Genomic DNA, 10,227 nt, shown 5'->3' with positions numbered 1-10,227 from the left:
CTTGGATTTACAACATTATAAATGAAATGTGCTCTATTTGGAAGCAGCCGGCCCCCCTCCCCTTTCGACGGCTTGTGTGTGAGACTTTAAATCATCAAACTATAAATTTTAAACTGTTATTGATCCCTTTACCCCTGGTCCTAAAGTCTACATTTGTTTTCTTACTCTTCTTATATATATTGTTTGTTTACTTGCACTGCTGTAACTGGAGCCTTGTCGTCTCGTCTCTCTATATACTGGACTGTATGTAGCGGAGATGACAATAAAGTTTACTTTGACTTCAGCAGCGAGCAGGCGCAAATTATAAATCTGTATCATGATGTCTGGTGTGTTTGTGTTTGTTGGTTTGTTTTTATTTTGTTTTACTTTGCGAGATGGTTATTAGATGCTGCTCCAGCCGGTCAGAAAATCCCCCGCCGCCCCGCCCTCTCCTCTCTGCGCCGCAAGCAGCAGGCGCACCTCGCAAACGAAGGGCGCCCTTACTCCCAGCAAATGGGCGATAGAAAACCGATCGTTGCCTGTGCCATTCCCAATATGCGCTGGCTGACGTCGGGGCAGCATGAGTACGAGAATTTTTTTTTTTTTTTGCCGATGCCCGTGATGCCGCCCCCCACCACGATGCCGCCCCGGGCAACTGCCCGTGTCGCTCCTTATCTAAAACCGCTACTGATTGTAACTGACTGTAAAAAGTCAGCACAACGAAAATAAACAACATCTAAACTTGGATTATATCTGACCCAGATAGACTGCAGTTCATAACTTCTTACCTGAAGTTCAGTTCACCGCCTTGGGTCTCTCCTCCTCCTGTATATCCTGAGTTATTTTTACACATCGACCAGCATCTGGCCAATCCACCACCTTTCATTGTTTATACCGTTACAAAAAAATAAAAAATAAAAAATCATCGGCCCATAAAAATTAAATATCACATCGGCCCACCAGGCAAATAAATGCCCGCTGGCCAGTCCAGCTATGGTCGTGCTATCAGTTAACCCAGCCGTGGCATGTGTGCCCAGGCTTGCCGACCCCTGTAGTAGAGCAATCTCAAGATGATGGGCCGAGGAGGATCACTTTGTTTGGGACGTTGGCGATTCACTCGTCGATACACGTTGTGCTCGATCGATAAGTAGCTTCTCCTGGAGAGGTAGCGCCTCCGCCAAAAGTTGTGAAACAAACTCCCTCTGTGCCCTCTGGTATTCCCACGATTCTTACATTATTCCTCCTGGAGCGTGCCTCAAGATCTTCACATTTCTCATCTAACTTCTTTAACTCTGTAGACAAACGCTCCACAGTGGCCTTGAGAGTGGCGATGGTGTCAGAGTGGTTTGAGGCACAGGCCTGCAGTTCAGTTAAAGTGTTATCATGCCTGGCCACATCGCTTTTTATGTCCGAAATTGAGGCCTGGATGCTCTGGTTCAAGGATGATATCTCGCCTCTTATGGTGGTAGAAATCTCTAATATGCGAGTGTCCAGTGTAGCGCACAATTCAGACTTGATGGAATTTATCTCTGAACGTAAGCTAGTTATAGCGGTTAGTAACGCTTTATTCGACGGCTCGCATTCATCCTTTTCCAGTGCAGGCGGGGGGGCGCACCAGACCAGAGTCTGAAGAGGCTTCGAGGCCTACATCGCTCGCATCGTTCTTCTTAAGTTTGGGCTTCACCATTGTCGAGAGGCTCCAAGAAATATATCCACAGTAATCAATGGAAATGTGCTATATAAATAAATTTGACCTTGAACTTTTTAGTTGTTTTATGTGTTTTACTGATAGGAATAGATAACCTGGACTTAAACTGGATATGTTTTGTTTTGAAACTGTCAGCTTTGTGTACAATAAATTCTTTTCTTCAGTTTTTAATGTCTGCCTTGTTTTTATTGTTGGATTGCATCCAAATTTCCCTTATGGAAATCACAAGTCGGAAACTACGGAGCCCCGCAGGGGACATGGGAGAAAAAAAAATTAAGACGGACTTTTGCGAGATCTCGCAAAACAAACTCCGGCGAGATCTCGCAAAACTTTTAGCCGCATTCTTCGGACGCCGGCTCGAAGCCAACCGGGAGGTCGAGGCACGATGTGCCAGGAAAGCGGTGTTCCACCCGGCTGTAGTAGGTCTCGACCTACTACAGCCTTTTAGAATGCGGCTAAAAGTTTTGCGAGATCCCGAGTTTGTTTTGCGAGATCTCGCAAAAGTCCGTCTTAATTTTTTTTTCTCCCATGTCCCCTGCGGGGCTCCGTAGGAAACTTTATGAAGCGGCAGAAGCTTATAGAAAAGAATGCCTTTCAAAACACACAGATCACATGATCACAACTAAATCCAACGCTTTGGTGCGCTTCACCCCAGTTTTAACTGATGAAACAGTTTTTCAGATAATTGTCTACATAGAATCACTGTCTGATGGATTAAAAACCTTACATCCTCTGTGGGTTTGCTGTGTAGGACGACATGTTGATAGCAGGTTGAAAAGCAAAAGATGCACAACATGGTCTACAGGTACTCCCAAATGGAAGGACCTGCTATCCATGTATGGATGGGGGCTCATCTCTGTTTATGCACCAAAGAAACCTCAAGAATTGTTTGTCTTTGGAGAGTAGGCACACCTGGTGAAACATGCCCCTACATCACTGATGCTGTGCTCCTTGAAGCGCACTCCAACCGGGGAAGGACTCAAGACAGGCAATAGAGTCTTGTTCAAATTAAGTTCCTTGTAATGAAAGGAGCAGTTCAAGACCATTCTATTTTTGCCATTGCGCTGGACCATGTGATGAAGTATTTACCATCTCCCTTTGCTCTTGGGAGGTAACATCCGGTTGCAGTTTGGCTACAACACCACAGCTTACCAGTTTTTCAATTTCTGCATTGTTTGCAGCACCCTTTGCTTAGATGTTTCTCTATACTCTTATAGTTTGGCAATATTGCCTCTTGGGTTGCTTGGAAAAATGGCATATCCTTTCTCCTCAACAAGGGTTTGGCATACCGGTACAGTATCTAAAGGGCTTTCTGATCCTCCTTGGACATTGTTACCTCCTTTTCACTTTTTTATGGTAGAATGTCAACTTGCCACTGTTTTTCAACACGCCTCTGAAGCTCAACAGATAGGGGGCTGCAGGAGGCACAGTTGCAGCTCTAACTGTGACTCAAGAGTCTTTGCTGTGTCTTGCAGTGTCCAACCCTTGCAGCTGTCCCCCCTAGTGATTCAAAGTGCACAGGTTCTGCAGGGTTTATAAGGTGCAGCTGCGAAACTTGGCTGAAGGTTTGTAGGCGTAAATACTCGAGAAGTCTGTAGATTGCTTGAGGAAAGTAGCTGGATATGAATGTTGAGCTAAATCAAAACGCTAAGTAGTGAAGGCATGAAATATTTGCTAGTTCTCATGGAAAGGTCCTCAGGAGTGCCTGTTAATCCTAGCTGCTAAGCTGAAGATGAACGTAGCATGGTGCAGTCAGAGCCATCATGCAAGACAGCATAAGTGTCCAGTGTCATGTCTCCATGTTTCAGTAGGACTTTGATCACTTTAAGCAGAACACAGGAGAGGTCTGAAGGTTTGTCTAGTTGGAGGACTTCGGTGGCAGAGCTCACCAGGAAAGTACCTTCCTTCACACTCTTGATGTTGACCTCCTGTAGGATCCCGAGATGTTTGACTTGATGTATGGTGCACACTTTCTTCAGGTTGCACTGTACTGCTAGATGTGATCTTTCACATCACCAGCAATGTTGGTTTGTCTTAACCCAGTCTATGATTTGAACCTTATCAAAGGATTTGAATGTTAGTCCTCTGTATTGCAGTATGGACAGTAGGCTTTCAGTGGGCCTTTCTTGCTCTGAGCAGACGATTTGCAGTTCAGTAGCTCAATAGACTGCTTTGCCAGCAGATTCTCTGTGCCATGGAGTATAGTGGCTGTGCGTGTTACTGGCTTTGACTCTTTCAGGTGCTGATTTCTGGATGGTCCTCTCTCTGTCCTTTTGCTATAAACTTACCAAGTATCTAAATGTTTCCATGTTTTCAGCTTCAACCAGTCACATGTGTCTCCAAAACTCAAACCTCATTTCAGCTGGCAGCTTACTAAGGAGTCATGACATGTGAGAACCGCAAATCAGTTTCACTTAACCATCCAGACCAAGGGTCTTCAGTATACCAACAAGAGCACAAATCTGCAGCACAAAATTCGCAAAAGTCCCCACATCCCCACGACGGATATCTGGTGCATCCATGACACTTGCAATCTTTCTGTGAGTTTAACTGGTGGGGCTGGAATAGAAGGAGTTTTACATTCTCTTTTGTGCAGTTATGTATGATGGCTGGTATGCAAGGGAGGAATGAGGTTTATACTTGTTTTGTTTTGTTCTTTTGTTTGTTTGTTTTGTTTTACTCTTTTGCTTCGAGCTCTATCTACATGAGCTGCATGCTAAATGATCTTTTGTTAAAAGGCTTGGCATAATAAGCATGTGCTTCAGCCAGTACCTTTTTGATTAGCCTCATCTCGTGCATTCTTTTTTTTTTTTTTTTTTTTTTTTTTTTTTTTTTTTTTGAAGTGACATCAGAAACAGCAGCATGTGACATCACGTGATGGCGGAGCTTCAGTTCATCCTTTGTCATCTTTTTTTTTTTTTTTTTTTTTTTTTTTAATAGGACAGGGGGAAAGAATGAAAGAAAGAGGGGGAGAGGAAGAAAGAAAACCAAAGGGGAGAAGAGACGGTGAGAAGGGGGGGAAGAGAGAAAAAAAAACAAAAAACAAAAAAACTCCTGGGTCACCTGTATGGAGAGAAAGAAAAACAAAAAAAACAGGGGAGACAGCAAACAACAAAGAGCAACATAATAATAAAAAAAATAAAAAAAAAGCACCATCACAATAAACTAGCTAGTCATAGATATCAATAGTTACTAAATAATAAACGATATTGTGCAGCACGCAAGATAGACAGTGCACAGTGTGCTTTGAGGCAGCAACCAAGAAAGCTGTAGTCCGCATCTGTGAATACCCATGTGTGCATACCTGTGTGGATCAGCATGCTTGCATTCCAAAGGTTTCTCCATGTAATGATCTGCTAGAGAGTGTGGGGAGCCACAGCCCTGTCCTCTATGGTATCAAGCAGGTATGGAGGAGATCAAAACTCCAGACATCCAGAGGCCCCCAGAACACAAGAGACCAAGGAAGACCCACAGAGGGGCAGCCGCGCCACTGTTCCAGTAAGAGCTAAGGAGAGTCCCAGATGAGAGCTCATTCAGCAGCCGCGGAGCAGAAGCCAGGGGGAGTTGCAGTGACGCGCCCGTGAGCTCCGCCGGCAGCCAGCTGTGCCTGAGTGACCGAGCCCCAGGCCGAGAGGCCGGGGGCACCCCACCTCCAAAGTGGCCCGAGCGAGCCCCAATAAGCGGCCGCCAAGGAGTGAGCCGGTGTGTACCCGGACGCCCACCCCCAGATACATCTCGTGCATTCTTACTTTGTGGTAGATCTTTATTCTGTATTCATTGAGAGATTTGAATGCTAATCAAATAAATAAATTTTAAAAAAAAATACTGGAATGATTTATGATGGGTTTTTGTGCTGCTAAAGAATGGTGCTGGTCCCAGATGGTTGGTGGGTGCTTGAGTCTGATAATTGGGATGGACACTGGCAGCTAACTGCCCATACAGGCGAGACTTCTAACTCTACTGGATGATAGGTGGATGGATGAATGCTCACACTGTTGGGCATCACCTCAAATCTCTTGGAACCCTGACGGAGTAGGTACTAAAAAAGTACCAGGTATCAGGTACTATCACCTGGCTGGTGGCTGGTGTTTTTAGAGACACGGCTGCAGCCTTTCAGCTTGCAGCCGAACATACACACTACTAACAACAACACTCAAGACCCAATACAGCCTTTTAATACAGATGATCACTGATGCTACTCAGGTGTGTCCACCTTGCCGCAGCTGCACCACTGACCACACCCCGCCACATAAATATTAATGGAAGTGACTTGAGCCACATGCCTCTATGTCAAAGTTGCTAATGGTAACATTACGTCCAGCAGTTCATGCAGCAAGTCCTCCGGCAGGCCAGGCAGCAAATCCTCCGGCGGAGGTGGCAGGTGATTGGTTGCAGTTGGTGAGTGAAGATGCAAAGTGTTAAGGAGAAAATCCTGTATAAGCGGATGAAGGGAACTCAGTAGCCAGGGGAGACCGGAAACCAAGCAATACTTCTCCTCAGGATGATCCAGCCACTTTTGGGTCCATTGTTTGGTCACATTGTTCTGTCATGATACGGCTGTGTGGCAGGCAGGATGTAGACCCAAATGCAGGACTCGAACTCAAAGTGTTAACCAAAGGAGGCTGCTTTATTGCACTTGCAAAACACCATGAAAAAACACTTGCAAAAAACAAACCAAAACTCGAAACTAAATGCTAACAGAGCTAGGGAACTCGGAAGGAAAAACGCATACACATAGGAGTGGTGAGGGGACGACGCGACACTGATAGAGAGAAACCCAGGGCTAGGAGCACCGCTGGGAGTAATAAGACATAACATTCAAGGGAAAACAAAACTAGACACGCTGACATGAGACACGGGACCGTCAAAGTAAAATGAGATGAACACAAGAAACACAAAGGAAGCACAGAGAACACCTAAACACTGGAAAAAACAACAACAAACCTGAAAACTCTAAATATTAATAAACACAAAACATGAACATGGAGTCACCAGACTCCAGACCATGACACTTTGAGCTCTACTTTCTACTGTCCTCTACAGTCATTTCATCATTGTTCATTAGCACGTCTTTGAAATTACCAGGTTTTATATCATGACAGACATCACAATTTCGGCATCATTAAACTGTTCTTTGAGACCCTCTTCAATCTGGTGACAGATGCTGTTATAACTGATGTCTGATCCCTGGTGTCCAATCTGGTGACTATCGCCCTGTAGCCCTCACCTCAGTAGTGATGAAGTGTTTTGAACGCCTGGTCAGAGACTTCATCATTTCTTCACTACCAGACACACTGGACCCACTACAGTTCGCTTACCGTCCAAATCGTTCCACAGACGATGCCATCTCTCATCTCCTCCACACATCACTCACTCACTTGGACATTAGAAGGGGGAATTATGTTAAAATGCTCTTCATAGACTACAGCTCTGCATTTAACACCATAATTCCCTCCACACTCACCACCAAGCTGGAGCATCTGGGACTCAGCTCATCTATGTGTCAGTGGATCTCCAACTTCCTAACTGGCAGACCACAGGCAGTAAGGATGGGCGGACATGTCTCAGCCTCCACCACTCTCAGCACTGGAGCCCCCCAGGGGTGTGTTCTGAGCCCCCTGCTTTACTCTCTGTACACATATGACTGCGTGGCCACTACCAGCTCCACCACCATCATCAAGTTTGCTGACGACACCGTCGTGGTGGGCCTGATCTCTGATAACAACGAGACGGCCTACCTGAAGGAGATTAGGAATCTGGAGAACTGGTGCCAGAGGAACAACCTCCTTCTAAACGTCAGTAAGACAAAGGAGCTGATAGTGGACTTCAGCACTAAGCAGGAGAGGAACTACCAGACCCCCGTCATCAACGAGTGCCCAGTGGAGAGAGTGGACAGCTTCAAATACCTCGGAGTTCACATCACGCAGGACCTGTCATGGTCCTGTCACATCAACTCCGTGGTGAAAAAGGCCCGTCAGCGTCTCTACCACCTCAGACGCTTGAGAGACTTCCAACTGCCCTCCAAGGTGCCAGTGGCGTGTCTAGAAAATTTTTGTTGGGGGGGCCAGGTAGGGGCACAGATTTGGAGAAGGGTGGCAGATTTAATTGGCAGATAATGTTTTTTAAAAAAAAATTCTACCAACCCTTAACCATAATTCAATAATCCTATAAACCTAATAACCAAATGCACTTTTAACTCTTATTAGAATGAGATTTTAACCACTACGGTGCAAAGTTTTTAGATACTGCGTTGATAAAGTACAAGAGATACAATCAGTGCTTTGTCAGTGTTTACTCAGCATTCAAGGACAGCAATATTTGCATAGTATTTTTACTGACATATACTGCACATATGTTTTGGGCAAAAACATTTTTGAATATTAAAATACGAACATTTGTAGCAAACAATTGACAAATTAGCCATTCCAATGCAAAACTTTCTCTGCCTGTTAAAAAAAGAAGATAATCTTCTCACAAACTGGTGTTTGATTTTGAAACAGGAAAAAAGTGGAGAAACAACTGAAAAGACTAATATTTGAATAAAACCTGAAAGCAAGTAAATACTTTCTATGCTGCCTTATGGTAAACTTTGGTAATATTGATAAAGAACAACACTGGCTGATGATGAAATACATTCAGCTGGCATGGTGACACTGCCAGTATAACCTGCAGGGCTGGACTGGGACAGAAAATCGGGCATTTTGACTACAGACCGACCCACCAGGTATTAAAGCCATAAAGCCTTTGAATGAAAACAAACCCTGTTGTGACAGTGATGTACAGTCTTTTTGGTATATGTATGATTTCTATACATTTTACGTCAGATAAAAACTTTGGTTGTAAGATTTAGATAATTATTTAATAAAAGCTAGATATTTTAAATGAGAATAGGAAAGAAAAGTATTTCTTTGTGCCCCCTTTCCCTGTTAATGCCCTACCTGGCCCCCTGGCAAAACTTTGCTAGACCCGCCCCTGCACAGTTACCAGCTGTCAGCTACATAAAAAAGGATCCTGGTGGGTGGTCTTCACGTTTCCCTCTCACCAGATATCCAAACCGACATCATGACCAGCAGCTTTACAGCTGTGGCTCCAGCAAACATCAGCTGATACTAGAAATTAATATTAAATAAATTCTAACAACAGCCGATCAAGCTTAAACGTGCTGCTGTTGTTTAGCGCGACATCTGCTGGTTTCGTCTTTCTGGCGCAAAGTGGGCGATAAACAAACAAGAGAGAAAAGCCGATCAGCTGATCATCGATCAGTTTCATGATTGAAGTAGCAACAGGAGAGGGAGGATGAGAGAAGAGGCAGCTGTGCAGCGTAAAGACAGAATAAATCCAGCTTTGTGTCTTTTTCCATTCTAGCTGAAGTTCGGGACAAACTGCGTCTCTTCTCAGCTCAATACGAAACGTGTAATATTTTCTCTGATTGAGGGACCATTCCATTTTTTTAAGGAGCCGTTGGCAACTCTACTAACTAACCTTATGAATAAAATAAAGTTCACTATCAGTAACATCATAGCAACCGAACAGCTGTACAAAAACTCCAAGCTGGCTAGAACGCAGTATGAGTTATTGCAACTGACAGTAAAAAGTCAGCACAACGAAAATAAACTCCACCTAAACTTAGTTCATATCTGACCCAGATAGACTGCAGGTCATAACTTCTTACCTGAAGTTCAGTTCACCTGACACTCGGACTGGCGGCTGCCTCGGGGCTCTCCTCCTGCCTCCCCTTCCCTCATCCACCTGCTGCCTCTGTGGAAGCCCCGCCATAGCCACCACCAAACAACGGAGTTATTTCTACACATCGACCTGCATCTGGCCAATCCACCACCTCTCATTGTTCATGCCGTTACAAAAAAAATAAAAAATAAGTCAAATAAGCCCGATGGCCAGTCCAGCTATGTTAACCTGCAACCAAATCTGCAGCTCCATACAGCAATGTTACGACTTAGATTACATCTTATAACTCATAACTCTTATGTTAGCTCCCCTCTGTAGCATACTGTCTGAAATATTCCACGGCTGCAATAATTCTTTAAGTGTTATTTTTTCCTTGGTATTCTAATTTCGCCGAAGTTTACTAAACTCAACAAACTTAATATTACTTACCGGGACATTTATTCTGTCCTCATTTTCTTTCACCGAAAAATTGTTTCCTGCAGTGACGTCTTTCGTGCTTGGCTCTCCTACCTTTGCTAACGTGATGCACATAGCGCAGAAGCCGATGCTGCATTCACTTACACTCGGATATCTGAGCGTCACCGTGAAAACATAATCGGACATTTGATATTTGATTGAATTTTATTGTTTTGCCTTTGGGGTGGCACCTGGGGTGGCCAGTCTGGTTGGGGGGGTGGCCTGTGCCCCCCCAGGCCACCCCGCTGGACACGCCATTGACCATAGCCAAAGAAAGCTCGTTTATGACCAGCATCATGTAAATAAGCGCTCTGTAGAACCATCGCTCTATCCTCCAATCCAGCAGGTGGCGTCAGCGTGCCCGCAGGGTGAACGTCAGCCACAAACGAAGCCGAAGA

This window comes from Mchenga conophoros, linkage group LG12, assembly GCF_057382185.1.
Source record: "Mchenga conophoros isolate Kocher_MC1m ecotype Shallow Benthic linkage group LG12, M_conophoros_male_GT1.1, whole genome shotgun sequence".
NCBI classification, from domain to species: Eukaryota; Metazoa; Chordata; class Actinopteri; order Cichliformes; family Cichlidae; genus Mchenga; species Mchenga conophoros.
Note: the sequence above shows the minus strand (reverse complement) of the source record.